Below are 6,014 nucleotides of genomic sequence, written 5' to 3'. Positions count from 1 at the left end.
GAGGTGTAAACTTTCCTCCATTTTCCTTTTCCCTTTACATCGTCCATTTCCTATCTGAATTTTAAAAACATCCTGTTCAAGAAACTAAGTACTGTATAAAGCAGTATATACTGCTTTTAGACATAAAAATGCACAAGGATTTTTTAATCACATAAAAGCCATGAAGATATGTCCCAAGAAACCTAAAATTGGATAAGCACATATATTCAATGAAAGAACAGTATAATAGGTACTTACCAGATTAAAACCTGTATACCATTTACTTTCAATTGCATGTCTTGATGTGAAAAGAGTATTGAACCAGTTGAAATTTAAAGGCCCCTTCCAGTTCAGGTTCTTTTCTATGATTCTGTAATTGGCCTAAAAATCATGAAGAGGCAGGGCTTATTTTGGGACAAAATTCCAAGAACAAAAATCAGTGTTTTAATGTCCAGGTGTGTGTTTTACCTCATTTAACTTAACATGCTCAGAAGTAGTTTCCTTGCCCAAGCTGTTGTTCTTTAGGCCATTAGAGAGGAAGAAACATCTCCAGAACTACTTTTTGTCACCCTAGATACCTAATATGACCTTGCACAGGCACCTGTTTCTCTCCAGTAGCAATACAAGAACTGCATGCGACCAATTTTCTATTGCTGGAGCCAAGAAAAAGGAATCATACCTTATCAGAATTACCTATTTTGCATAAAAATACACCCCTCAATGAGTTATATCCTCTTGGTGATAGCTTCTTACCTTCAAGGTAACTGCATCTTCATCCAAAATTTGAAAGGAACAAATCAAACATTTGAATTGAGTCATTGTGGAGACATTCTAGCAAGAGATGAAGCCAAGTATCAAAAATGACAAACCATATTCTTCTGTGTTAACTTTTTTCACTGGCAAAACTTTATGAAAATGGAATGTTATTTTATATTACAAATCAATAACACTGCATTGTTGACAGATCTCTCCCTGCCAAGCACCTACTTGCATTTATTGTGTTTTACAAATGCTGAATAAACCATGCAAGATCATATTAGGACTTAGTGCACAAGCTTACCATTAATAGCAGGGAATTAACAACGTGATAAGGCATTACAAAACTGCTGAAATCAACTTGTGACCTGAGTACACTCTGAGTTCAATTAGAACATTAAATTCTTCATGCACTTAATAGTCACATGCTATTAATAACAAGAAATCACATCTGAAGAAAACGTTTGATAAACATTATCAATTTGGCAGTAGCATGTAGGGAAATCATCATTGAAGTCTTCTACGTACACTTGCAGGGCACAGGATAGCTCTGAGCCAGAAAATAGCTCCCTATTCTATATTTGCAATATTAAATATTACAAAGTCTGGCCCAGCAACTACTTTCTCACTCACTGTCATATCAAAAATGCACTCAGGGTCTTTAAGTTTAGTATTTTAAACAACTGTCATTGAAATTTTTTTTCTCTTCTTAAGCACAGAACCACAGAATCATTAAGGTTGGACAAGACCTTCTAGATCATCAAGCCCAACCTTTGATCTAACACTGCCTTGCCAACTAACCCTGTGCTAAGCAGTGCACTCACTGAATCATCAAGTACTTCAGACTGGAAGGGACCCATGGAGTTGGTCTAGCAGAGTCTGTTGGGGAGCTGGCTTAGGACCATGTCCAGTCTCATTTTGAGTGATTCCAAGAATGGAAACACCACATCTCTGGGCAGCTTGGTTTTGTGTTCAAAAGGATTACAATCAAATAAAATAATAAAATGCTAATCTCTGCTTCACACAGAAATTCATCCATCACAACTTGAGTTTCAGTTTGAATCATGAGGTCTAAAAGTCACCTAACATATCCTCCCTGAAGCTGAAACTCACTTTGCAACTCATTTATTCAGGGTAATCAGTCAATAGATTTGCAGAAACGATGTGTTGATTTCCCCATTTTTTAATTTAGTCATTTCTGTTAGCTGCCAAAATTAATTAAATAAGGCATAGCTCTGAGAGCTTACATACTAATCAGAAATAGCAGGTGCATTCTCTCGAAAAGCTGTCAGGAGCCCAGTTTCTGGGCCTCCCATGGTCTGGGAAAGTGACTGTGCAACTTGGGCTCTCAGAGGAGACACATGTTGCTTGGGAAATATCTGTGTTGCCCGGAACACTGGGCAGCACCAGCAGAAGGGAGGGAGGAAGCCCTCACCAGATCTTGGGAGTTGCATCAGGCCCCGATGGGCACCTGGCAGGTCAAGGGCACCTTGACCCAGCAGATCCCCACCCATAGATCCTGGAGCAGCTCCAGCTGCAAGCACCTCCCTGCAGCCCACCCTGCAGGGCAGAAGGCTGTGCCTCTCCGCCAAGGCCACCATGAACTCTGGGGATCTCCAAGCCTCTGACAATTGGAAACAGCGCTTCATAAGGATTGTGGATTATGATCCCATATTTATTTGGCTGCGGGCTTTTTCCAGCTGAAGGTATTTAAATGAATTCAAGCCAAATGATGATTGAGATAAGTAATTTCCAGCTAAAGTTTCATATAATTCACCATTTCCTAAAAAAGGCCAACAAAAAACCCAAACCAAAACAAAAACAATCAAAACAACAAAATCCAAAAACAAACAAACAAAAACCCCCGATGAACAATGAAACCAACCCAAGACACATCCATTAAAAGTCTGACTCTAGTTAAAGTTTATAGCAACAAATAGAGCTCACAGATTATTTTAATCTTTTTAATTTTCTTCCAAACACTTTGGAGAAACTCTCTAAATTTTGAAAATATAAAAATACATTTATTCAGAATGCTGAAATGTGCCACAAACATTAAAATTGCCTGCATTAGCAACAGTGTTTGACCTCCACATAATATGCATATCATCTGAAAACTAGTTGGTTTGGGGTTTTTTAGGTTTTTTTCATTTTGTCTGAATTTACAGACCTTTCTGTGAAGTGTATAATTTAATAATAATCATCAATGATGAACTAGATTTGTAATTTAAGGATTGGCTTGTGAGTGTCAAACTGGCAAGTTGTTGAGTTGAATCTCTTTGAATTATGCCAACATAATGAGGAAAGTGAATTTAGCTTGTACAATACTAAGGGGTCCCTATATGTATTTTTTTATGGTGAACTTCTCTCTTCCTGAAGTGAATCCTCTAAAAATAAAAGTAGTGGATGACTTAAGAGACTAAAAAAAAAAATAGTAAGAGTTAAAACAGTGTAAAAGAAATAATTTTCAAGGCCAGCAATACTAGATACTTAAAAATTACATGAGGCATCAATGCATACCATTCTTCATCCCCTGATCATTTTTTTAAACGTTTGATGTACAAACACCAGTTGTACAAGCTGAGTTCCATGGAATTTGTCTCCAATAATAGCACTGCCTCACAAAAAAAAAATATGTTTGGGAGGGAAAACATAAAATTTAACATTTCAGAAGTTCCTCTTCACAGCACAAACCTGGGAGCTGATGACTCTTTTAAGTTCTTGACATGCCTCAAACAACAGAGCACCAAATTCTCTTCTTGTCCTCATCACCACAGCAACAAAGGGAGTCAGTTTTAACCCCACAAACTTAATGGCAGACTTACCACTGGTACCAGTGAAACCAAATTTTTCACTGAAATGCAAGTGTTCCATTTGATTATCTGGAAGTGTTTCATAGTGGTGGCTATGTTTCACAGTACTTTTGAGATGCAGGTAAATATTATTTAGGATTTTCAGAGCTTCTTAAAACTGTCCTTGGTTATGAGTCCACAACAGAACCAGCAACAGATTTCCAAACAACTGAATTCCATATTCTCTCATTAAAAGGAAATATGAACTCTTACATGTCAGCAATATTGCCTTTGATTTACTAAGTCTAGCTCACGCTCTTTTTTTTCTTTTCTTTTTTTTCTTCTTTTTTTCCTTTTTTTTTCCTTTTTATTTTTTTAACAAGGACAATTTTCTACCCAGCTTCACAGAACTTTTCCTTACCAGGTACCACACTGAGGTAGGCTGGATTTGATGAGATTAACAGTTGTCTCTACTTTAGGCTCCTCCTGAGAAGCCCCAGTAATTTTTAAGACAAAAATACAAGTGTACATCACCACCGGAATTTAAAGGCATATGTGCATATACTTAGAAATTTGACCTATTTGGAAAGACAACTTTCCTGAGTATGATGGAGTGGGTGTACCTATGTGTTAGAGTGAGAAGCACAGCAAAGGTATGAGAAGGAAAGATTCAGGCAAAACTTAGACCAGGGTAGGCTATAACTGAAACAGAGAAGGGGAGAGAGATTCTTCTTCAGATGGCAGAAAGGACATCCTGTGCTGCACTGAGGCCTCACATCCTACCAGAGACAGGATTCTGCACTTTTTGTGAGCACTGCTTGTGAGAAATTACTAGGGCAGCAAAAAGGATCTGGGGTCTTTGCTAAGAGATATTAAAAGCATACAACTATCCTCAGAACCAAGACTGATGTTCCTCCCTCACAAAATAAAATTCAAAATCACATTTAACACCAACCTTTTCAATAAAAGTGTTTGCAACATTCTAATATCCTATTTTTACAATCATGCTCCATTGAGAAACTTACTGTAAGTCAATTAGGTTTTGTTTCACTTTTCAAAATGTCATCACTGCTGCAATCAATATATCTTTAAAAATATTAATTTTAACCACTATATCACCTGATAAATGCCCTAACAACAAGGGCCTTACTAAAGGCCCTATACTATGAAGTATATCTTCATAAGGCTTAACTGATATTTATTCTGTTCCTACAACTGAATTTCAAAAATTAAATTTTTTTCACATTTACCCACTGGAGTCTCAGATCCTGCTTCACATCAGAAATAATTGTCACCGCTTTTGCTGTAGCTGGGGAAAACAAGAGGGTTCTTTGTATATCTTTTTATTACATTGTCAATATAGTAATACAAGTTATATGAACAAACCTAAAGAGACAAAGAGCTATTTGTTATTATCCAGAGGTGAAAGCACAAATCTTAGGAAAAAATCCAGTAGGGATCGCAGCTGAACAAAAGGTCTAAGCAAGGCAGGCTTCGACACCTGATTATATGCAAACCCAGCAGCGCAGCCGTGCAGGGATTCCCTTCTTCTGTTTGCAGACAAGGGTTGAATGAGAAGTGGTGAGATAACAAGGAAGCGTGCAAGCTTAATGATATGCCTATTTTTTCTATCAGCTGCTAATCTGTAGCTCTGGTGATGATTACTATTTCATCTCCAGAGAGATGCTATTCAGAAACATCAAAATGACATACAATTGAACGCCTTGTGTTTCTGTAAGTATGGGGCCAGATTGTCAGGGCTGTCAGCCCCAGAAGGCAGAAAGTCTTCCTATTCCATGCCGCTCTTTCCCCGCCCCGAGTGATGACAGCAAATGGCGAGAGGAGGCAGAGCCCAGCCCGCTCACCTGATGTGCGCGGCGGGCAGCGAGCGGTGGCTGCGCTGTGTGACGGCCGCGCTGGCTGCTCGGCGCAGAGCAGGGGAAAGGAAAGTGAAAACCCTTGCCTCATTAAGCCTTGCCTGATTTTCTGCTTTGCTCTTGCATCGAAACAGGACGGAGATGCCACCCACGTGCATCAGCTCACAGGGATGTCAGGGCACTTTCCACTCTCACTCACCTCGAGCCTCCTGGCGGAGCCGCTGTAGTGAATTCCGTGAATTCCCTCCCTGCTGTTCAAGGGCTGCTCGCTGTACGAACTGCAGCGCCCGCTGGTACACGCACCCTTACTGGCATGGCTGCAACTTCATGAACCAGCCTCAGTACAGCCTTCTCTCCAGCTAGGAAACATGCAGCTGGGTGTCCTGGACGAGGAGGATGCTTTTTCAACTACCACTACTCTTGACTGGTAGCTAGTTTGCCTCCAGATTCTGAATTGTTACCATGAGCAGCAATTGCATGTCTGGACTTCAGGGCATACAGTTCTGAAGTCCACTTCCTCCAGTTGTCACATCAGGCTCTCCATGTGCCTGAGTCTGATTGCTGGTTCAGATACCAGTCACTGGAATTGCCAAAACTTCCAGAAAACATT

The 6,014-nt window shown here is 39.6% G+C and overlaps 1 long non-coding RNA gene across 1 annotated transcript; it reads right to left on the bottom strand.

Annotated features, from left to right (window-relative positions):
* Positions 1–236: 236 nt before the first annotated feature.
* Positions 237–5,672, bottom strand: LOC146767799 (uncharacterized). The gene is made up of 3 exons (XR_014953587.1): positions 5,604–5,672; positions 733–884; positions 237–360 (listed from the first exon to the last, which is right to left on the bottom strand). It is a non-coding gene; the product is annotated as an uncharacterized LOC146767799 (long non-coding RNA).
* Between the last annotated feature and the right edge of the window lie 342 nt (positions 5,673–6,014).

This window comes from Lonchura striata, chromosome 3 (genome assembly GCF_050655825.1).
Source record: "Lonchura striata isolate lonStrDom1 chromosome 3, ASM5065582v1, whole genome shotgun sequence".
Taxonomy (NCBI): domain Eukaryota; kingdom Metazoa; phylum Chordata; class Aves; order Passeriformes; family Estrildidae; genus Lonchura; species Lonchura striata.
Note: the sequence above shows the minus strand (reverse complement) of the source record. Positions and strands in the feature narration are given on the sequence as shown.